Here is a 25,290-nt window from a genome sequence, read left to right as displayed (position 1 = left end):
TGAAGTGAGTCTGACTGGGAATGAGTGGGAAAAGCACCGCATTGTGACTGGCCCGGATGCTCCATGTATCCTTGGCATAGACTATCTTAGAAGAGGATATTGCAAGGACCCAAAAGGGTTCCGGTGGGCTTTTGGTATAGCTGCCTTAGAGACAGAGGGCATTAAACAATTATCTACCTTGCCTGGTCTCTCAGAGGACCCCTCTGTTGTGGGGTTGCTGAGGGTCGAAGAACAGCAAGTGCCAATCGCTACCACAACTGTGCACCGGCGGCAATATCGCACTAACCGAGACTCCCTGATTCCCATCCATAAGCTAATTCGTCAATTGGAGAGCCAAGGAGTGATCAGCAAGACCCATTCACCTTTCAATAGCCCCATATGGCCAGTGCGAAAGTCTAATGGCGAGTGGAGACTAACAGTGGACTATCGTGGCCTGAACGAAGTCACGCCACCACTGAGTGCTGCAGTGCCGGACATGCTGGAACTTCAGTATGAACTTGAATCGAGGGCAGCCAAGTGGTACGCCACAATTGATATCGCTAATGCATTTTTCTCCATCCCTCTAGCAGCAGAGTGCAGGCCACAATTTGCCTTCACTTGGAGGGGAGTCCAATATACTTGGAATAGGCTGCCCCAGGGGTGGAAACACAGCCCTACCATTTGCCATGGGCTGATCCAGTCTGCGCTAGAGCAGGGGGAAGCTCCTGAACACCTGCAGTACATCGATGACATTATTGTGTGGGGTGACACAGCAGAGGAAGTTTTCGAAAAAGGGAAGAAAATAGTCCAAATCCTTCTGAAAGCCGGTTTTGCCATAAAACAGAATAAAGTCAAAGGACCTGCACGAGAGATCCAGTTTTTAGGAATAAAATGGCAAGATGGACGTCGTCAAATCCCAATGGATGTGATCAACAAAATAACAGCTATGTCTCCACCAACTAACAAAAAAGAAACACAGACTTTCCTAGGTGTTGTGGGGTTTTGGAGAATGCACATCCCAAATTACAGTCTGATTGTAAACCCGCTCTACCAAGTAACCCGTAAGAAGAATGAGTTTGAATGGGGCCCTGAACAACGACAAGCCTTTGAACAAATCAAGCAGGAAATAGTCCATGCAGTAGCCCTTGGGCCAGTTCGAACAGGACCAGATGTAAAGAATGTGCTCTACACTGCAGCCGGGGAGAACGGCCCCACCTGGAGCCTCTGGCAGAAAGAACCTGGGGAAACTCGAGGTCGGCCCCTGGGGTTTTGGAGTCGGGGATACAGAGGATCTGAGGCCCGCTATACTCCAACTGAAAAGGAGATATTGGCAGCATATGAAGGAGTTCGATCTGCTTCGGAGGTGGTCGGTACTGAAGCGCAGCTCCTCCTAGCACCCCGATTGCCGGTACTAGGCTGGATGTTCAAGGGAAGGGTCCCCTCTACGCATCATGCAACTGATGCTACATGGAGCAAGTGGGTTGCACTGATTACTCAGCGGGCTCGAATAGGAAACCCCAGTCGCCCAGGAATATTGGAAGTGATCATGGACTGGCCAGAAGGCAAATACTTTGGGATATCATCAGAGGAGGAGGTGGGTCGTGCTGAAGAAGCCCCACTGTACAACCAGTTGCCAGAGAATGAAAAGAAATATGCCCTGTTCACTGATGGGTCCTGTCGTATTGTGGGGAAGCATCGGAGATGGAAGGCTGCTGTATGGAGTTCTACGCGACGAGTTGCAGAAGCTGCTGAGGGAGAAGGTGAATCGAGTCAGTTTGCAGAAGTGAAAGCCATTCAGCTGGCTTTAGACACTGCTGAACGAGAAAAATGGCCAGTTCTCTATCTCTACACCGATTCATGGATGGTAGCAAATGCCCTGTGGGGATGGTTACAGCAATGGAAGCAAAACAACTGGCAGCGTAGGGGCAAACCCATCTGGGCTGCTGCATTGTGGCAAGATATTGCTGCTCGGGTAGAGAACCTAGCTGTGAAAGTACGCCACGTAGATGCTCATGTGCCCAAGAATCGGGCTACTGAAGAACATCAAAACAACCAGCAGGTGGATCAGGCTGCTAAGATTGAAGTAGCTCAGGTGGACTTGGATTGGCAGCATAAAGGTGAATTATTTATAGCCCGATGGGCCCATGACACCTCAGGCCATCAAGGTAGAGACGCAACATACAGATGGGCTCGTGATCGAGGGGTGGACTTGACCATGGACGCTATAGCACAGGTTATTCATGACTGTGAAACATGTGCTGCAATCAAGCAAGCCAAACGGTCAAAGCCTCTTTGGTATGGAGGACGATGGCTGAAATATAAATATGGAGAGGCCTGGCAGATTGATTACATCACACTCCCTCAAACTCGCAATGGCAAGCGCCACGTACTTACAATGGTGGAAGCAACCACCGGATGGCTGGAAACATATCCTGTGCCTCATGCCACCGCCCGGAACACCATCCTGGGCCTTGAAAAGCAAGTCCTATGGCGACATGGCACCCCAGAAAGAATAGAATCAGACAATGGGACTCACTTCCGAAACAACCTTATAGACACTTGGGCCAAAGAACATGGTATTGAATGGGTGTATCACATCCCCTATCATGCACCAGCCTCCGGGAAAGTTGAACGATACAATGGCCTGTTAAAGACTACCTTGAAAGCAATGGGCGCTGGGACGTTCAAAAACTGGGATACGCATTTGGCAAAGGCCACCTGGTTAGTCAATACTAGGGGATCTACCAACCGAGCTGGACCTGCCCAATCAAACCTGTTACGTACTGTAGATGGGGATAAAGTTCCTGTAGTGCATGTAAAAAATATGCTGGGTAAAACAGTCTGGGCTACTCCTGCCTCAGGAAAAGGCAAACCTATTCGTGGAATTGTTTTCGCTCAGGGACCTGGATACACTTGGTGGGTGATGCAAAAGAACGGAGAGGTCCGGTGTGTACCTCAAGGAGATTTAATACTGGGTGAGAATAGCCCATGAACTGAATTGTACCATGTTAAATAGTATATTATACTGTATGTTATCACTACCATGATTACTACAGGTGACTAATTAGAATGTATGGAAAAGAGTGTAACCTGAGCATGACATAAATGGTATGGAATAAGGGGTGGATAGATGTCCTGGTTTCAGTTAGCACAGAATTAATTTTCTTCCTAGTAGCTGGTGGAATGCTGTGTTTTGGCTTAGGATGAGAAGAGTGCTGATAACACCCCGATGCTTTAATTGTTGCAGAGCAGTGCTTATACTAAGCCAAGGACATCTCAGCCTTTTGCTCTGTCCTGCCAACGGGCAGGCTGGGGGTGCAGTAAGAGCTGGGAGGGGACAGACCCAGGACAGGTGACCCAAACTAGCCAAAGGGGTATTCCATACCATCTGACATCATGCTAAACAATATATAGGGGTGGCTAGCTGGGGGGAGGGGGCCGGACTGCTCGGGGTTAGGCTGGGCATCGGTCAGCGAGTGGTGAGCAATTGCATTGTGCATCACTTGTTTGTACATACTATTACTTTCGTATTATCACCATTGTATCATTATTATTATTATTGTTATTATTATTTTGTTATTATTATTTTCCTGTCTTATTAAACTGTCTTTATCTCAACTCACGGGCTTCACTCTCCATTTCTCTCCCCCGTCCCAGAGAGGGAGGGGGGAGGGTGAGCGAACGGCTGCGTGGTGTTTAGCTGCCGGCCGGGTTAAACCACAACAATGGCAAAGCCTCCTTGACTGAGAATCAGCAAGAGCAGAAGATGTGTTTGGGATCCGGCAGCATTTGATACCCATCGAGGCTTTGGAGTGTTTCTGGTAGACATTTGTAAAGAAATCCTATTCGATGCTTCTTCTTGTGCTTCAGAATTAATAGATGGGGGGCAGTATAAGGAACCATGGTTGCTGAAATATATAACTAATAAAAAATAGTTCCATATGGGCATAAAGAGACGGATTAAAATCAGAGGAATGCTTGGTGTGTAGTAATCACAACTATTTAAAATCATACCCACCATGTAAGCAACACGACAGCTTTCTGTGCTTCTGAAATTCTAAATACTTGGCCCTTGTAAGCAGAAGATGGCTTTCAAGCACGTGTGTGTCTATAGGTATTAATTCCGGATAAAAAGGTTTTTTTGAATAATTTCTGTTGCCTATGCATCGGTACTGTAGCAGTGAGAAAATAAGGTTCATTGTAAGTCTATGCTTTATCAAGAGTTCATTAACAAGATCTTACAATATTGTTGCTTCATCCGGCAGTATAACGTCCAAACAGAAAGTCTGACCACTTTCAGACCAAAGGTTAAGTCTGCTAGCTTAGAAGGTAATAGAAGCAAAATTAGTTTCTGCACTGGTTTAACAGTTGTTAACATATCTGCTTTTTTATCACAGTTCCTTTCCAGGGTGTAATGTTGCTTATGTATTCTTTGGGAAACTCTTCAACATTCTGCTTCAGCAGGGAGTTAATTCTTTCTTCTTTAACTCGGAAAACATTTTTTCTTAGGTGCAGAAAATTGCAAATGAGGTGAACAGAGGAATTGTAACAGATCTCGTAATGACTTCCTGAATACTGAGTGGGGAGCACAGAGATGGAGGCCGGCATGGAGGAGATCCTGGTTAAAGTTGCAGTAAGGGTCAGACCTCTGCTTTCCAAGGAAGTACTTCATAACCACCAAGTATGCGTGAGATTAGTCCCAAATACACAACAAATAATCATTGGGAAAGACCGTGTCTTCACTTTTGATGTTGTATTTGGCAAAAACTCAACCCAAGAAGAAGTTTATCCAGTTTGCATGAAACCTCTTCTAGTGTCTTTGGCTGAGGGATATAATGCTACAGTATTTGCATACGGACAGACAGGTTCTGGGAAGACTTACACCATTGGAGGTGGTCACATTGGTACGTTGTAAAAAGTCTTTTTTTGTGTGTGTGTGAACAATGTAGTTCTGCAAATTAAGTATTTAATACATAACAGATGATGCTTGAGAATTTTTAAGAGATAATGAAAAAATGTATAGCAAAAAAAGACATATATATTCCAAAGTTTATGTGATGGTTGTGTTCTAAACACAAATTCTGTGTCCGTTAGGCTATACCAAAAGTATGAGAGAAAAAAAAAATAAAAAAAAATTAAAGTGCTCTTTCCCATTCTCTATTCTAACAGGCAACTTACCCTACTTTCTGAAACACAGTGCTTTAGAAATTTTGGCTCCATTTATCCTACTTAGAAAGTATCTGCTTTAGGTAATTGTATGAAGCAAACTCACTCTTGGACTTTTTTCAGAGTCTGACAAAGAGATTTCATAGATAAATTTCATGGAATAGAATCCTAGAATGATTTGGGTTGGAAGGGACCTTAAAGATCACCCAGTTGCAACCCCCCGCCACGGGCAAAGATGTCACCCACTAGACCGGGTTGCCCAGGGCCCCATCCAGCCTGGCCTTGAACACCCCCAGGGATGGGGCATCCACAGCTTCTTTGGGCAACCTGTGCCAGTGCCTTGCCACCCTCTGAGTAAAGAATTTCTTCTGAATATCTAATCCAAATCAACCCTCTTTTAGTTGGAAAGCCATTCCTCCTTGTCCTATCATTACACCACCTGCCAAAGAGTCCCTCCAGAGTCCCTCCCCAGCTTTCCTGTAGGCCCCCTTTAGGCACTGGCAGGCTGCTGTGCCTAAAGCCTCTTCTCCAGGCTGCACAACTCCAACTCCCTCAGCCTGTCTTCGTAAGAGAGGTGCTCCATCTCTCTAAGTATCCCTGTGGCCCTCCTGGACTCTCTCAAATACTTCCACGTCCTCGTGCTGGGGGACCCAGAGCTCCAGGTGGGGTCTCACGAGAGCAGAGCAGAGGGGGACAATCACTTCCCTCCCCCTGCTGGCCATGCTGCTTTTGATGCAGCCCAGGATATGGTTGGCTTTCTGGGCTGGAAGCACACATTGCTGGCTCAGGTGGAGATTCTGATCAACCAACACCGCCAGGTCCTTCTCCTCAAGGCTGCTCTCAATCTGTTTTCTGTCCAGACTGTAGTTGTGCTTGTAACTGTTCCAGCACAAGTGCAGAACCTTGCATATTGGCCTTGTTGAACTTTATGTGGAATTCAAATTTTGCTTTTTTAAAGGCAGATATCTGAAACTCTACTATTCGACTTACTTGGTATTTCCAAGTCAGTGTTTCTCAAACACCTGAGACTGGAAACTACTATTTTTCTGTATTAGTTCGCAGAAGAATTCTTCAGCTTCTGCATGTATACAATTTTGCTTTCTGACTTTCCCTGAAATCGTGTATCACCAGCTCTGGTTATCTTCCCTTCCGTATCGAGAAGTCACAATTTGTTTGTCTGTTCTGCTGAATAAGAGAGAAGAAGTGGAGTAGCAGGAATTAGAAGACTATCTGGATTTTTCTTGGTCCTTGATTCTGAATTTGAAACCCTGAAATTCGTTCTTTTTGCATAAAGGATTTGAAGTTTTATCATTAATTCATTAGCAAGTTCAAAATATTTTTTTCTTCTAGCGTGATTTTTTACTAATTTAATTTTCTTGTAGTCTCGTACCCGCAGAAAGTAGTAAAGTTCTGTATCATTTCCATGCATTTCTGATCAACAGAAAAGCAAATCTTTACATGAAAACTTGGGAAAACTGAGCTCTTCCTATTCCTTATTATATTGAGTGATAAACCTCGCAGACTTCTCTTTAGTTTTAGTCTTTGTAATTTGTGTGACAGAATGACTGCAAGTGTCTGTGACATCTGTGTTTCTATTTTAGCATCAGTTTCAGAGGATGAAAAAGGCATAATCCCACGGGCTATTCAGGAGTTATTTCAGCATATTTCTGAAAACCATAACATCGATTTCCGAGTGAAGGTATCTTATATAGAGGTTTACGAGGAAGAACTTTGAGATTTATTGGAGTTGGAGACCTCTGTGAAAGATTTACATATCTGAGAAGATGAAAACGGAAATACAGGTAGGATTTCAGCTCTAGAACTTCGTGCATTTGATTTCTGTTGTGTGCACAAATTATTGTTTCCATCTCTTGAAAAGAGAGCTTACCGATGACTAATACTAGACGAAGTCACGTTTTCAAAATATCAATTCAGTTTAGCTGATCTGAAGCAGCCTTCATTTGAGATTCCTATGAACAATATCAATGTTCCTCCAGAAGCAGCATCAGGTGGTAAGGTAGTACTGTTACTGTTTCTGCAAATTCAGCATAGAAACACAATTGTGCATGATTATTCAGTTGAATGAATGCTTTAAGATTAAGCCTTTGCTTCTCACTTCAAAGTTATATTTGTTAAGCTACTTATGCTGTAAATATCTGCTTCCATTCCACTAAGAACTATGTTCTTAACATAGGGTGGGAGTCACTTTTACTACAAACTTTCAAAATTTCTGTCTTTTTTTTTTTTTTTAACTGACAAAGTAAGCTTTGAGCTAGGTTTGCTCATACTTTTTTTCTAGATAGCACTAGGTTGCAAATTGCATAAGACGATGTGTAAACACCTAAGTGTATTCTGTGTATTCTGTTTACAATACTGTTTCAAATGGTGTGACAAAATACACCCATATATTCTATTTCTGCAGGTTTCAGATGTGCTGTACTTCGTGCTTTCCACATACTGTTTTATTTTATTTAGCTATGTGCTACGACCTTATAATAATGCAGGCTTGTATGCTTGTGTGATTTGTGTTTATAGATTGACTCTTCATAATTGCAGTAAGCTTTTACTGAAAAGTTTAAAATTAATGTAATTATTCTGATTTTCTTTTGGTGTTTGAAGTGATTGTTGGTGCTAAGGAATTCCAAGTAGAATGTGCAGATGAAGTGATGAGCCTGTTGGAAAGTGGCAATGCAGCTCGTCACGCAGGCACAACACAAATGAACGAACACTCTAGTCGATCACATGCCATTTTTACTATCAGTATTTGTCAGAAACAATCTGCAGAGTCTCAAAAAAAATAGTGATCCACAGGATTCATCTTGGAAATCAGTCCAGATGATTGCTTCAAAGTTCCATTTTGTGGATTTGGCAGGATCAGAGAGGGTGACAAAGACTGGAAATACCAGTGAAGGATTCAAAGAATCAATTCAAATCAATAGTGGTTTGTTGGCCTTGGGAAATGTCATCAGTGCGCTTGGAGACCCAAAAAGGAAAAGCGTACATATTCCATACAGGGATGCTAAAATCACTCGCATTCTGAAAGACTCCCTAGGAGGGAACGCCAAGACTGTCATGATAACATGTATAAGTCCATCCTCATCAGACTTTGATGAATCTGTAAATTCGCTCAAATATGCAAACAGAGCCAAAAACATTAGAAATAAACCAGTTGTCAACTACAACCCTGATCAAGACCGGATTGATGAAATGGAACTTGAAATCAGATTGCTCCGAGAAGCTTTGCAGAACCAACAAGTTGGTAATCAGTGTTGACATGACTTAAATCAAGAAAGAACCCGAATCAGTTTGCTAGAAGAACAGCTCACCCAGCTTCAAGCTCAGTGTTTCAGCTACAGAAACTGTTTGGATGAAGCCTTCCCATTCCTGGTTGATTTGAATGATGATGTTAGCTTAAAAAGCAGGAAGCTCTCACCGTGCAGCAAATTGACACTGGAACTGGCACCATGCAAGAGCCCCATCATATCACAATTCTTCAGCTGAGGAGAGAACTAAAGAACTGCCAGGTATTTCATTCTAAGTTGATTGTTTAGGTACCTATGAACAAATCAGGAAAGCTAATGTGTCTGTCTCGTAGGAGGAGGAGATAGAGTTCCAACAAGTTAGAATTTTATAAAATCAACCTATTTTCATTTTTCACACTGAATTCTGGTAAGCCTGTAGATTGTTACCTCGCAATCGCATACACAAATTCTGGCTTTTCTTGGTTCTCATCATCCTAAATTACAGCTCTGTTATTTATTCTTCATTTTTTTTCTCTGGCTTATTGTAAAGCTCTGCTTCCCAGGTTCAAAACAGTGTAAGAGCTGGGTTTAAACTGAAAGATACCCAGGTAAGCATGCCATCCACAGCTCGGAGGAGATGGTTAGGGAGATGCTAAAATAAACAGGGCAATAAAGGCTCTTGAGCAGCTCTTAAGAGTTGTATTTACTTGAAAGATATAGGTTGTACAGAAAAGATACAGTTGTACAGAAGTATCTGTCTTTAGAATGGTAAGACATAGTGTGTCTATACTTTGCATTTGGCTCCTAAAGGTTTTCTGGAAGGCCAACTACATTTGGAAGTAACCTTCAATCACTATTGGATCACTTGCCCAGAAAAACATCTGAAAAAAAATAACATTATAATTTCTTTAATCTTTAGGCTCTTCTTTGAGATGAAAAATGAGGAGGGCCATCCTTATTTTTTTGTTTGAGAAGTGTATTAATATTATGATTGATGCTGAGATTTTACAGCCAAATCTCACAGCACACCGAAGAAAGTAATTGGATTTAAATACCCACTTTGTAAGGTAGTGTTGGTTATGGGTCCATTATTTCCTTTGGGAGAAAGAAACTTGTCAAAACAAAATCAATAGATGAGAAACAGAAGTAAAGAAACGACTGGTGGAAACCACTTTTGAAGGGAGCAGCTGATTCCCCAGAGGGCCATGCTGCCATAGCCACAGGGACCTTGACAGCCTAGAAAGGTGGGCTGACAAGAACCTCATGAAGTTCAGCAAGGGCAAGTTCAGAGTCCTGCACCTGAAGAGGAACAACTGCAGGCACTAGTGCATGCCGGGGGCCACCCTGCTGGAAAGCAGCCCTGCAGAAAAGGAGCTGGGCATCCTGGTGGCCACCAAGTTGAACATGAGTCAGCCATGTGCCCTTCCTCCTAAGAAGGCTAGTGGTTTTGTTGGCTGCACTAGGCAAAGTGTCACTAACAGGTCAACAGATGTGATCCTTCCGCTCAGTGAGGCCACAGCTGGAGTAGTGTGTCCAGTTGCAGTTGCAAACTGTATTTTGTGGTGCGTTATACACAGCATAAGCAGCCAGTCAAAAGAGGAGTCTCCCACCATATTTAGCATTGATGTGGCCTCACCTTGAGTATCGTGTGCTCAGGGGCACCCCAGTTGAAAAAGGATGTGAAGATAATTGAAAGTGTGAAGAGGAAGGCAACAAAGCTGGTAGAAGGGCTGGAAGGCAGGTCCTATGAGGAGAGACTGAGAACACTTGTGTTGTCCAGTCTGAAGAATAGGAGGCCAAGAGGCGACCTCATGGCTCTCAGCAACTTGCTGAGGAGGGAAGGTGCTGGTCTGTGCTGCTGGTAACTGAGGGAAGAATGCATGGGAATGGCACAAAGCTGTGGGGGATGTCCAGTTCACGCTGGACATCAGGGAAAATTTCTGTACCATGAGGATGGTCAGACACTGGCACCGGCTTCCTAGCGAGCTGTTTGGTGCCCCATGCCTGTCAGTATTCAGGAGGCGTTTGGGCACTGCCCGCAATAACATACTGTAACTTTAGGTTAGTCCTGAAGTGGTCAGCCAGTTGGACTTGATGATCTTTGTAGGTCCTTTCCAACTTCTCTACTGCATTCTGCTTGATTCTGTTCAGTTCCGGGCTCCCCCATGCAAGAGATTCAGGGACATAATGGAAAAAGTGCAGCAGAGGGCCACAAAGATGCTTAAGGGACTGGAGCACCTCTCCAATGAGGAAAGGCTGAGAGAGATGGGACTGTTCAGTTTGGAGAAGAGGAGGCTCAGTGGGGGATTTTAGCAATGTCTTACAAATACCTGAAGGGAAGGTGCAGTGAACGTGCAGCCAGGACAAAAGGCAGTGGGCATATACTGGAACACAAGAGCTTCTAGGCAAACATCTGGAAGCACTTGTGTACTGTGTGGTGGCCGTGGCTGTGCACTGGAACAAGTTGCCCAAAGAAGTGGAGTCATCCTCTGAGACCTGCAAAAGCCACCTGGACATGGTCCTGGGCAACCTGCTCAAGGTGGCCTTGCTTGAGCCAGGGGTTAAACCAGGTGACCTCCAGAGGTCCTTTCCAGCCTCAGCTGTTCTGTGATTCCATGGTGGGAGAATTTGCCATATATACGTCACAACTTTGCAGTTCCACTCACATCTTTGAACAACAAATAAATGTATGTATGTATTTAATTTTCCAACTTCAAGAATAACAATGCCTGCTTTTCCACTGGCTGAATTTTCCTTTTATTATCTAGCAGGCTCTAGCTATGGATGAAGAAGTATTCAGCCAGAAGGATCATGAATTGAAGATATTGCAGAATCAGATAAAGACATTAATACAGGAAAATGAAGAGCAACTGGAATCTTTAAAGAAGGCTGAAGAAAGACATAGATTACAGGTATTTTTCCTCTGGCATATATTACATATATCTATATCAAACCATCCGTCCACTATAGGAATGTACTCATGATTTCAAGACAGATCCTTCAGAATTTTTTTGGATGTAAACACCTACCAGTCTTACAAGCACCTTGTTTGAATTAGAGCTGTATTCCCTAATGAGCTGAGATCATCTAGTGGGTGAATCACAGTACTGTGATTCCTGAAGTTTGTGTATCAGCCTAACTGCCACAGCCTTCCTGTATGATATTAAGTGATTCATTCACCCTCTCTTTGCTTCCTGCCTTCCTCCAGATCTGTGTTGTTGCTAAGTTGTTTCAGGACAATTCATGATTTAGGACTTGAAAGGCTTTAAAAGATTGTTTAGAATCTCAAAAAGACCATCAAGTTCCTACAGAATGCTTTAATTGAAAGGCTGTGTAGAAACATGCTTTGTTATATCTTTATTCAGTGTGAGAGTAAAGTATTGTTGCCTTTTGACTTTTTAAGACAGAATTTCATCCTAGTATTCTGAGAGTTTACTATTACAAGAAGCTGAGTGACACAGTGGAAACACTGCTTGCCTCCTTCCCTCTCTAGATCTTGTATATGCTAATGAAATTGTAATGGGTAGTAAGTGAATAGCATTTCAAGATCCAGGAGACCATATATAGGATAGTTGATAGATCTAACTTTATAGGATGATAGATCTGACCTTTTTTAAAGGGAACAGCATAAACATGGCTAGTTAGTACTCTTCTCCTTTTTCTCCTTTTTTTCCTTATTCTCCTTATTCTCCTTATTCTCCTTTTCCTCCTTACTCTCCTTTTCCTCCTTATCCTCCTTTTTCCTCTTCTTTGCTGATGGCTTGGGGAGAGTCAATGAATGAAAGGTAAGTACACTGGTCACCATCTTTTCCTTCCCTCTGTAACTTTTTTTCTGTTCTGTCATCTCTGGATAGGCTTTTTTTGTGTGTTTTCCTTTTTTAACCCATACTGCATATTGTCAGCTTATTAGACTGAAACAATCCATGCTTCTAATACACATAGATGCTTATATACGATTATGCTTATAATTGTATCCTATGGAGGATACGAGGCAGATGTTATGAACAGAAACAGTTGTACTGTAGGCAAAAGATCGCAGCTCTCACTTTTACTTAAAAACAGAAAAATCAGTATAATAATTAAATCAAATGCTTGTGTCAAATGGCTTAAAGTTGTATGCACAGGAAAGTGTCGTTTCAATGATACATGATAGAATAAGAACTGTAAAAGTAGCATGTAAATGTTTGTACCCATGTATTTATGTAACAGGTTATGCACTATGGGGTTGTATGTACAAGGGCATAAGGGACAGAGTCTTATAGGGATTAAAAAAAAAAAAAAGTTGTAAGGTGGAGTTGCCCATTACTACTTCCACAATCATAAAATGTATGGTATTGACATATATATTCTTTTTGCTATGACACAGAAATATTATGTATTGTATTCCAACAAAATGTCAATTTGTGGGGCATTGTCTATGTATGGGGAAAGGACTTGCAGTCTAAGAAGATGAGAAAAAAAGAATAAATAAAAAATATATGATTCAAAGTAGGAGAATGCATACTTTAGTTAACTATCTCTAGCTGTTATTCAAATTTCCTGTTGGTAGGCAAGATTTTCGATGTATTCTGAAAGGAACAGAGAAGACTGAAAATTGTATGGTCTTGGCCTTATGGATAAATCAGTTCAGTGAAGATATGTAATTTTGAACAATGCACAGAGATTGCTGTAGGAAAGGCAAGTAAGTTCTTCAAACTAGCATTACCGACAAATTTGAGGCTGGGTAGAAAAGAAAGTAACGGTTGATACAGGGGATCCTGGGGTCACGTCCAATTTTATGAATGTTAATTAATAAAAATAATCTTTCAAGTTGGACCACTCCAAGAGGAAGAGGAAGCCTACATGTATGTACATTTCATTCTTTAAACTCAGACCATGTGCTTCATTTGAACATTTTTCTTGAATTACCGTTTTATTTATCCATGAACACACAAATAAGGCAAGCAAGGGCTGATAAATATGTCATCTACTTCTCACTAGATGTCTAAATCTAGCTGACATAATTTATATAGGACAGGTCCTTTAGAGACAAAAATGTCTCAAAAAAAAAATGATTGGAGTTTGGGGAGAGGTAAGATTCTACCTGTCATGCCAGAGAATTTTCAGTTTGTTGCAGAATTTGCCTGTGCACTGCAGAAGAATTTAGAGTTGGTGAATGATATACAAGAAGACTGACCTTTATAATGAATTTAGAAAGGTATGATGCAAACCTGATGATCAGCAACCGTTTTTGTTTTTGTTTTTGTTTTTTTCATATGAGAATGAAAAAATGGTGGAACAGCAAATCCTTATTGATCAGCTAAAAGAAAAATTAGAGAAGTTTATGGTTGTGAAAACTTGGGACTTCTCAAGTGCTTGTGGAGATGGGCCTGCTGTTACGGCATCTGCAAGAAGGCCATACAGTGTCCCACTCACAAAGAGTCTGCTACACTCCCTTTACCCATCTTCAGGGACAGAGACACGAAAGGTAAGGTCTACCTAAGCATTACATTTTTTTTAACAGTTATCGTTCAATAATTCTATTGGGCGTGACAAATTATGGTGACCTATTGTCAGCTGCTGTTTGGCTTTGAAGCATTTTAGCATTGAAGACTGAAAAAGTACTTTCGAATGTCTTGCGACACACGCTATGTCCCAGTTGTCCAAAATCTATGGGTTTACATTTTGAATCCCAGAATGGCTGGAGTTTGAAGGGACCTTTAAAAATCATCTAGTCCAACTCTGCCATGGACAGAGACACCTTTCACTAGATCAGGTTGCTCAAAGCCCCATACAAATTGACTTAAAACACAGAATTTATCACAGTCATAAAGCTGTAGTCTTTAGTGATCTTTTTGTGCAATGTTTAACAGTTCAGATAGGAAGCATTCCCAAAATGAATGATTATTCTGTACTGATAAACTGAACATTTTGGGTAATAAGTTGGTAACAGTACCTTCTTTTGCACTTGGGACAAGTGTTCTAAGCAGAACCTTCTCTTGCAAAACCTTCTGGTACACAGGTACTCAGAAATATTATTTAAACACCTGCAATTCTGCATACAAGGTCAGGTAGTGAAAGACTTTTAAACTGAAATACTATTGGAATATCAATAAAGAATTACTGAACTATTCCAAGTGTTTTTTTGGTGCTTTTTGGCAGGTGTATACCAGTCCCCCTGCTTTTTCCCTGGCTCGGATGATGGCAGGATTCCGTGCTCGTAGCCAGATGATACTGAGCTACATAGAAGATCAAGATGAAGTCCTTCACTGCCACCTCTCTATCAGAGTGATGAAGAGAAAGAAAATACAGACAGTCAAAAGTAATTTATTTTTTTTTTCTCATTTAGGTAATTTTTTCTTTAACTTTTGTTACAGATAAATATATAGCAAATACAATATTACTGCCTAATCCTACTGTAATGTGAGGCCATTTGTGATACTACTTAAAATAAATTTGCAGGACCAACTAGGCATATTATGAAACTAGTTTAAAAACCACATTTTTTTGATGCGATAAAGATTGCATGATCTTTTTTTTGGGGACATCATCCAACAAGATCAAGCATGGGAAGAAGAAGGTGCAAATGCTTATGTAAGCTTTCTCAGTTTGGCACTCTTCTCTTTAATATCATGTACTTTATATAAAGTTAAAAGAAAAAAAAATCCCTTTGTGTTTAGAATGTATCATGTTTTCCATTCTTTCTTAGGCATTCAATAAACCAAAAATGGACACGAAAACAGGCTTCTCTGTGCTTTCCCTTTGAGCAAAGTGACATGAAATGTCAAGTTGACAAGTCCAGCTTATGTGACAAATCTGTGCCACAGACTGATACAGCCACAGGTAAAATGGAAGTCATGAGAGTAAATTGTGTTAGATATAATACTAGAATATGCAATAATGTCTTTATCACATGTAATTATTTTTCTCATCAAAATGTCTTTATTTGCTACAAATACTTTTTTCATTATAGCTCAACATAAATTTATTTTTTAATTATTTTCCTTTTCCCTTTTCTGAAATTGACATCAGTGACCTTAATGTTTGAGTACTACTTACTAGCGAGAAAGCACTTGACCTACAAATCTAGTACTAGTTCAAGAAAAGGAAACATGCTATTATTTCATCAGAGATGCACTGAAAATGCTTAAATTAAATATGTTTTTTCTCTCTCAGATTAGCATTCATTAGCATTCTTGAAATGCTAATGCATGCTGTCATTTCCATATTTAGACGGCAGGGAAAAGACTCTTTGCAATACTCTCTCCTTTTGGCTCTTTCGCTTCATTTGTAAGAATTCTATACATACTATATTTCAGATCACTGTCTTTTGGCTAAAGAGTGTATTCCTTTTATTCCTTTTTTATTCCTTTTTTTTTTGGTCTCCACATTGTTTTGTTTTCTTTCAAGGTGAAGAAATCGACTGCCTCCAGAAAAGTCATGTTTTTAACATGCAGAAGTTAAAGAATTCAGAGTTGAGACTCACTGAGGCCAAGCAAAAAATGGGAGAACTTGCACTTAACATCAAAATGAAAGAAGAACTTATTAAGGAATTAGTAAGAACAGGTAAGTGACTGAAAAATTGAAATGAAGACATTCAGAAATAAGCAAGAAAAAAGACACAAAACTTCTGAAGACCTGCATATCTTAGTTTTTGGGTAATTTTCTTCTGCGGGAATACTTCTGGTAACTTACAGTTTCCTAACTTCTATGAATTACTTGCTATGAGTGCATTGAAGGCTGCAAATTTTTATTGTGTCCTACTCAGCTGTGATCTGCAGATTTGTTTGTTAAATATTTTTTTGTGTTTTGTAGCTTATTGTGTTTATCCACCTATAGTGTAATTTTTCATGTATGCTTAGTGCAACTGATCTCTTCATGGACATGTGTTTGTCACCCAGTGTCTGGGATAGGAGAGAAGATACGACACTGTGCTGGGAATGCTTGCATTGCCATCATAGCAGTAGAGAAGCAGGAGTCAGAAGTGGATGAGGGAAAAGGTCAGTGTCCCTGTTAGCCTATATCATTACACACCTGTCCTGATACATATATGCTTGCCAGAAACTTATCATTGTGATGACCCTAAAGATCTGTGCTTACCTGTTTCAATCACACTCTTCTAGTGTGTACATATTCTCCTGAGGCAGTCTTTTGGCATTGAGAAACATTGTGCGCCCCCAGTAACAGTACTTACGGAATCCCAAACAGAGCAAATCAGATTGCCCGAACAGGGCAAATCAGTAGAAACACAATCGAGAGTTTTTTGCTGATTACCAAGTTGAAAGCTGAGAAATATGTAGCATATTCTTCTGGGGAACAAACAAACAAACATACAAACAAACAACAAAAAACATAATAATACAGGCAAGCTATTTTGTCAAGGACTGCAGTAGGCAGAAAATTTTCACTTGATGTGGCACTCAGGTGTTACTTTCTTTGGTGACATCAGATGGTTTATGAAGAGTTCAGATTTAAAATTCCTTTGTTCATCTATATTTCAGTGTTATAAGGGAGCTGTTTGTTTAGGTTTGGAAAATGTCTCAGAAATTTTTGGTTTAATCAGGATGAAGTAAGTAACGATTCAATTACAGGTTTAAGTGATACATTGCAAATTATTAGCTTGCTGTTTTAAAACTATTTGGATATGATGTCTTTAAGGTAAGGATGCAGAGTGTGTAAGCAGGCAATATTCTTTGAAGATAACTAAACCGGTGCAAGAATCCGAGCAGGCCAAAATGGAACTGGCCGAAACTCAAAAACAGCTTCAGGAGCTGGAGAATAAGGAGCTGAGAGAGCTTCCTGAGAAAGCCAAGCTGCAAAGAGAGTTCTGAAAGAAGATGGATGCAGCTAAGCTGAAAGTGCAGGTATTTCCAATATGACCATTAGGATTTGCAAATTCCTGTCTCAGCATCACCTGAGACACTATCATCCGTACACTCTGCTTGTGAAACTCTCACCAGCTTCACACAATTGAAGCTAGTTGGATTGAAGTAGCCAATGAGAACCTTCACACAGTTATACCCACTACTATTTAACAACTAAGTAGTTAGATAGTTCTGTCTTTGATGATTTTACAAAGGCTCAGAGACCTTAGAGATAATGTGTGATTGTTGTGGCAAAATGTAGCAAGTCTTGCTCACTGTCCTAACTCAGTGAAATAGAGAATTAACCTGAGTCGGGTTTTAGTTTTAAGTTTTCCTGTTGTTAAGCTGAAATTTTCCATGAACATTCAGGCCTTACAGAAGAAGAAGCAAGACACTAAGAATCTGGCTTCTCTATCTAACCAAAGTGAAAAACGAGCAATAGAACTTGAACAGAACGTGGCTCAGATGAAGCATCAGCAGACCCTGCTAGAGAAAAGACTGCGTGAGGAGAGTGAAAAAAAAGAAGCAACTAGAAGCAGAGCTTCAGCGGGACCAGCTACAAATTAAAGTAGGATTCTTTCTGTTTCCTTATGACAAAGAATAAGATCAACCAGTTTGACCTTTGTTTTCCCAAAGGCAATGTACTATACTACCAGATTTTGTCCTTTTAAGTAATTGCTTACTTGACACTGAAGAAATTGTGTATAAGTATTTTCACAGAAATCTTCATTCTTCCTTTCTCTTCAGCTATTTTTTTGAATGTTATTATGTGATGTCTAGCCCTGAGTTGCAATTTTGCATGTAAATTAGTTCAATATTTCTGATTTCATGATTGTGTAGATTCTGTCATTAAATGTGTTTGAAAAACACACTGACTGAGGCAGAAAGAAAGTTTTGTTTGTTTTTGTTTAGAGGAACTTCAGCTTAAGATGGAACAGCAACAGAAGATTCTTAAAGACAGAGAGATTGCTGCATTTAAAAAGAAGAAAAATAACTCGGTGTGGACTTTACAGAAATCAGAGGTAGCTAATCTATTCCAAATCTGTGTGGACACTGAAAAGAAAGGTGTCTTTATTCACCCCGTGTCATCTTTGTAAAGCGTTTGGAAGAAGAGTATTCCGTCCTCCCTCCCCTGTTTTTTTTTTAAATTGTTTTTTTTTTTTTTTTTTTTTTTTTTGTAGCAAAAACTGAGACAAGTCAAGAAGCTCTTTAACTGGTTTTGAATGAACGAAAGGAGAGGGCTGTAATGTCTTTGTTTTTTCTATGACTTGTCAAAGGTAGTAATTCAGATAGCTGGAAATTCAACGAGTTTGGTTGTCTGGTAGGCTTGAAGGTGATTCTGATGAGCTCTGTTATAAATGTTGCACGGTTTGTTTGTTTATTTCTTTTCCCATCTGACAAATATGACAGACGGCTATGGTTTTGGTTGTTCATGACAGTGTTAGAATAGTAGGTTTCCTGTGCAACAGTGCTACCTGCATGATTTCAGAACTAGACATTGGAACATGAGAGTTTCATGAGTTAACCAAAGTCTTTAGAGGTGAAAATCAATTTAAAAAACGAAATAAAAGCAACTTCTTAGCCATACCAGCAATATGCCCACTGATAAACCATTGCTTCAGAAGAGACTTATAATAGACTCTGCTAGCAGGATCAGAACTCCCATTTTTTCTTTCTTTCAGCATCACAGTTTCTCATCACGATGTGTTTTTCCACAAATCTTGGTCTTGGGCAAGAATCATGCAATGAGGATGGGCTAGCTGATTTCTTGTGGTACCTTTCAAACTTAGTTGTTGTCATTCTATATATGACATCTATTTCTATAACTGTTTTTAGGAAAATAATACATTTCCTTAAAAGCATCTGATAAAATTGTTTGCATAAGATGTAGTAATATAACATTGCTGAGCCTCTCCTTAAGTCAGTCCTATTTCTGTATTATCCTGAATCAGGATTCTGTTGAACACTTAATGTTAAGAATTGAAATGTTGATTTCTCACGTTTTATCAGTTACTCTAAAAGAGGAAAAACATAGTCATAAAATTCTGACCCAAATAGTCCTCGTTAATGCTCTCTGGATCTCTGTTTAAATTGTAGAAGTTAGAAGAGCAAAAGAAATGGCTGGATGAAGAAATGGAAAGAATTCTTCAACAGCACCAACAGTTAGCGGAACTAGAAGAAGATTTAAAGAAAAGAGAAGCCATTGTAGCTAAAAAAGAAGCATTATTGCAAGAGAAGAGCCTCCTAGAAATCAAGAAACTGAGATCTAGCCAGGTGATTTAAGAAAAAAAAGAAAGAAAGAAAGAAAGAAATTTAACACAATTGTAGAGCTGCCTGAAAAGACTATGGGAGGAGGGCAGCCGGATAACAGAAGAGGTTTAAGCCATGCGACTTGTATCTCTAGCGCTGCCATTACATTATTGTGTGGCTTGATCAAATGAACATTTTAAACATGAATAATAGAATGTAATAACCTTTATTTACATGATATCCCCAAAATTCTAACAACAAAACAAAATCTGACTTCCAAAGTTCTGTTATTGCAGCACATTAAATAACAATATCTAAAAAATTGCTCAATGCCTGCAAAGTAGAGAACATGGCAGAGAAACATTCTGTATTATTTACTTTGGCTACTGAGAAACAGAAATTGAAATGTCATTGTCACCGTAATGACTAACTCATGTAAGATATGTAGAAAACTGCACATTGCTTTTCTTTGTTTTCTTTCATCTTTTGATTAAATAGTAAATTTTATGGTAGCTGTCTACTTAGCCTAAATGGCGTCCCTTTACAAGAAGTAGACAGGTCTTCCACTTTAGGATGCGACAGTCTCATGTACATGTTTATGGGGAAGGAGTTTTATATTTACGGTTTCTTTCATTCTTCCTCTTATTTCTTTCTCTCTCTCTCTCTCTTTTTTTTCTTTTTTTAAAGGCTTTAAACAAAGATAGTATGAAATTGTCTACTCGCTTAAGTATGCTGGACCAGGAATTGTGTGATAAAGGTATGCAGCTTCAGGACAGCACTACTGAAGATAAGACAGACATTCTGGAAAAAATTCAGGTTCTTCAGAAGGAAAGGGATCAGCTACTCAGAAGAAGAAATAGTGTGGATGAGAAACTGAAAGAGGGTAACTGAAAAGTGTTGTCAGCTGAAGTAAGTAACTATCTCTGAGATACATCAAAGTTTTAGGCAATGTTGTATAATAAAGTATTCCAATCATGACCTAAAATGTCTCCCAGTATTAGACAGTAGAGAATCAAGGAACTGAGGTTGGGTGTTTTTGTTAACAGCCGACATGAAAATACTGCTATAATGGCACTACTTCCATAACAGTGAACAACATATACTTTCAGAGGAACTTACTTACTTTAGCTAGAGTCCGGACAAATGTCGCTGGCCTAACAATTCTATAATTAGAAATAATGAAACAGGATGTCCATCAATTTATCTTAGGCAGCTATTTTCCTATCAGGACATAGAACAAGGTGAAGTACTCTAATAGTGATGTCCCTTGATTTTTTTTTTCATAGGCTTTTGTGAAAGACCAAACCTCACCTGAAGGCCTCCATATAGTTACAATGAAAATAAGCCATATTGTGGATGTTACACACTTGAATTGATCAGTATAATTAAGTTGAAGATTGAATAAATTGATGTAAAATACACAGATTTGTTTTAGGTCTTGAGAAGCAGCAGTTGGGGCCTATTACTGAGCTGATAGCATGCCAGAAAGAATCCTATTTGCTTCACTCCACAGAATCTTCTGCAATACTTCAGGGCATGAATTTCTGCCACCTTCCTGCACAGATAATGGTCACCAAACTGCTTACAGATCTGATTGGTTCATTAATCGCTAATTAGAAAACTAGTTCAACTGAAAAAGTAATAGAAGTCATCAAATTGTGGGGAGGGGAAAATGGAGGAAGAATAGAATGTAGGCTTTTGTGGTGATGAACCATTTGTTTGAACTCTGGTCTGTGGAAGGGATATCAAGACATTTCCTGCTTGCTCCAAACAGGTTCTAGATTTGTACTCTTCCTCTTATTTTTCCCATTCCATTCTCTGTACTACTACTAGTTAGTCTTGCTCTTCAATTTAGATTCACCTTTGAGAATGAAGTTAATGTCTTATGCACACAAAGGTTTGTTTTGTACTTTTTTTACAATCTCACTCCTGTGTTTCTGTGTAGGAAGAACATGTCCTTTTGCAGCTGGAAGAAGGAATTGAAGCCCTGGAGGCTGCTATTAATTACAAGAATGAAAGTATTCAGAGTCGCCAGTACTTGCTTAGATCCTCTTCACAGATCCTTTCACAGAGTGAGGATAATGCAATAGGAAAACTAGTTTCCTTGTCTGCTGATGAGCTCAGAGCTATCCTCTTCAAATACTTTAACAAGGTTTGCTTTGGCTAATGATCAATATTTTATCCTATTACCTGTTATTGCACTAAATAGTTAAATGAAATAGTGTCAAGAAGTAAAGTCAATTTAATCCACTTTCCTTGAAAGCCTGCTTAGGTTACTCACATCTGTTGTTAATTTGGATATTTTGCATCTTGACATCAACATAAAAAAGGATGCTTTTCTATTACTTGTTTGTATCTTGTTTTGGTGTCATTAGCTTAAAAGGTGTTGCAACTCTGGAAATTTCCTTGCTCCTTTCCACTGCTTTATGCTGCTAACTTCTCAAGTAGCAACATATTTAAACAGTGGTGTCGTATCGAAATTCTTCCCACCTGCAGTCTTTATTAACCTCAGGATAGTATTTCTTTTTTCCAAATCCATTATAAAATCTTTCTGCAAACAAGCGCTTACCACCATATACTGAAGAATCGTAATGACACCTGGAAACATAAAAAAGAAATGCATTAGGACTTGGTGTCTCTCTTTGCCCATGGGTGAACCTTGGGTGATTTTGTGAACAAGTTGTCTGTGGTACACAAATTGGCAGTTTTCCAGAAACAGGAAAAAAACTCTTGTATCAGTTTAAGTTCTGCACAGGGCATTAAAAAATCCACTAGTCCATGTGATCAAAATCTACAGAGCTCAATTCTGAAGTGTGAACTCGTGTCAGCAGGCAAATCTGTTTCCAGTATAAGCTTACAGCTTATACAGACAATTGCTTTTGTATCCATTCATCTATTAAGCAGAACTGTAAAAGCATTTGTTGAAATGGTTTGATAGAAGTGTATTAGATTGTCTTAGATTGTTGGCCTGCGAGAGTCTGAACGTAAATTACAACTGCAGACTGAAGAACAGGAGATGAAGGTCATAGACCAGGAAAATATAAAACGTGAATTGGAATCTGCACTTGAGCACATCAAGTTGCAGTGTGACAGGCAGCTGATGCTACAACACAGAGAACATGAGAAAAAACTACAGTTGATACTGCATCATTTCAAGGGTGCTTGTTTGTTTTCCAAGGGGAATTGTACAGCAGATATTATCTTTAGTCACTGTTGAGAAATACTGTGTTTCATATGAAAGAAAAAAGAAGATATGAGGTAGAAAGATAACATTTTGGCTGTTACTAATTCTGATGTCGTGTAGGAAGCTGATGAACAGACACAAGGTGCTTGTATAAAAGAAAAAAGCTGACCATTTTTAAAAAACGGTCAGAATTGTCACATTTTTATATTCAATTTGTTGACATTGGAAAGGTGAAAGATAGCAATCCCCTTGATCTTTATCCTCTAAATGCTCCTATTAAAATGGAGAATTGGGGTTGGCATGGGCTTTTTGCTCCTCTGTCATACTAGTTTAAATGTACACCATGAAAGCAGAGTGTCAGCAAAATACAGGACATTCTCTAGCTGGGCATCTTGATTTTGGCACAGAGAAGTGAAGTGAAGATTTGATTCTCATACTAGTTTTACTTGCCCTAGAACAAGATGGTGAAGGTATTGCAGAAACCTTGAAAGAGTATGAAGTAAAAGTCCAGCAACTGGAAAAAGACTTCTTTTATTCTAGAGAAAACCAGCAGAGAGCTGAAGAAGAAATTGAAGGGCTTTTTTGGAGAGTCACCCCATCAACTAATGGCACCTACTAAATGTAAGTACATGATCTTAAAATGCTTTTGTGTTTGTCAGTAGATCATTTGAGGGGTAGCAAACAGACAGAAGTATATCAGATAGACATAAAACTCATATTTTTACTGAACTAACTCTTATCCAGGAAGGTACTACATCTCCCCACACTTGCAAAGGAGAGACAACATCAGTTTGTAATAGAGGCAGTGGTATAACACTGTTCTAAATTCGTGTTTGGTTTTCTGTGGATTCGAGCATAATTTCAGAAGCTACAGTCTCACACTGTTGTGGTTGAGAAAACGGTATTTTATGATCTGAAAGACTCTGAATGGCATTATAATTAACAAATGTGTAATATGCTATGCTTTTAGATGCCAGTATTTTAAACAATCAACTTGATTTTGCTGCCAGCACTTGATTTCATAGAAGTTATTTCTTGGAAGATTGTCAATGAGGAGGTCCATACTTCCAGTTAACTAAAATCATTCTTTATTAAGGTTAAAAGACCTAGATATTTGTAGTAAGAAGATAAGCTTCCTAATGTGATCTATGCTTTGACCAAAAAAAAAAAAAAAAAAAAAAAAAAAAAAAAAAAAAAAGGACCAACAAACAACTATGAAAAGTTTTTTTGATTGTTCCAGGTCCTACTAACCACAACTCAAACTTAAAATGAAGTAGTTCTAGTGTAGAAGCAAAAATGGTTTAATCATTGTCATTATCTTGGTTGTCTTACACCTCACACTGCCACCACCACACGCACAGTGCAGCCTTCTTGGCCCCGTGTTTCGTCTTAAGGCTCAGCGTGACTCATTCTTCCTCTTAACTGATGGTTCTATTTCGTCACACTTGAGGTAGTGCCATGTCTTTGTAACACGTAGATGCTGGTCACATATGCATCTGTTGCTACCAGAGTGAATTGAGGTTTAGCTCTCCAGGCAGGATAATAAGCCTAGAGGTTCATTAGTCGAAAGTATGCTGTGACGGTGTGAACATGAATATTGCACAGGTTGGACTGTAAATGAGCATGGGGAAGATTATTCTGTGTCTAATACACAAAGAAGCATGTAGTCCAGGACATGTTTTGCTGTGAGGAAACATCCATCGCAGCCAAACTGTAGCGAAATGTAGAAGGGTGAATGTCCCTGTGAATTTCTAACTTTTTCAAATCCATATGTTTGTAACGTTTGTAAGAAGCGCTCAGTATTTTTGTATAATTACCTTTAGTTATCTTTCCTCTGAATATATTTTGGGGCATAATACAATGTAATAAAAAAGTGATGAGCTTTAAAAATAACAAAAATCCCTGTGTACATTAAAGTCACATTCAAAGACTATGTTTTGTGTGTTCTGCTACTGAAATTGCAGACTACTTTTGAAAATACGAAGAATTTCATATTTTACTGTCATGGTTCAGTTGTTTTAAGATTGCCTAAATTGCAAATTAGAATGGTGAAGCTTGTATTACAAGCAAAGAGCCAGCGGAAAGTAAAAGACACAGTCTTTTACTTCCTCGTCTTTCGGGTCCTTAACATACAATGGTGCTAGCTCAGACCTAGGAATAACCAGTCTTTATCTTGTTCCCTGTCTCAAGTCCCCCCTTTTCTTGAGCCTAAGCAAATTCTTTGGCTTATTACAATCCTTCTTGATTAAAAGTTTTCATTAAATTCTTACCAGTTTTGACTTGGTGCTTGCTTCAGTTACCAGGTATCATAATCTAGTCCTTCATACAGCACCAAAATGCACATTGTACCACTACACAAGTCAAGACTACTACTCTTAAAAAGAAGATCAGGATTCCTCTAAACGATTGCTTAAGCCAAGAAAAGTTGGGTAACCAAAAAGGTGATTTTGTTGCATAATTCTCGAAAACCCCAGGAGGTGTCATCTTGAATTACCTTATGTAATCACCTTAGACTAATCACCTTATTACCGTAGTCTTTCCCCAAATGTTTTCGTGCTCAGTCTCAATTCCTCCTGCCTCATTTACACACATACAGCAACTAATATTGATTAAAGTGCATCCTTCC

General features: G+C 39.5%; 1 pseudogene; it reads left to right on the top strand.

The window, feature by feature from the left end:
* The window catches only part of LOC140002702 (kinesin-like protein KIF27), a 44,141-nt pseudogene extending 19,544 nt beyond the window's left edge, over positions 1 to 24,597 (top strand).
* Positions 24,598 to 25,290: the final 693 nt, after the last annotated feature.

Source organism: Anas platyrhynchos, chromosome 5 (genome assembly GCF_047663525.1).
Source record: "Anas platyrhynchos isolate ZD024472 breed Pekin duck chromosome 5, IASCAAS_PekinDuck_T2T, whole genome shotgun sequence".
Classification (NCBI taxonomy): domain Eukaryota; kingdom Metazoa; phylum Chordata; class Aves; order Anseriformes; family Anatidae; genus Anas; species Anas platyrhynchos.
Note: the sequence above shows the minus strand (reverse complement) of the source record. Positions and strands in the feature narration are given on the sequence as shown.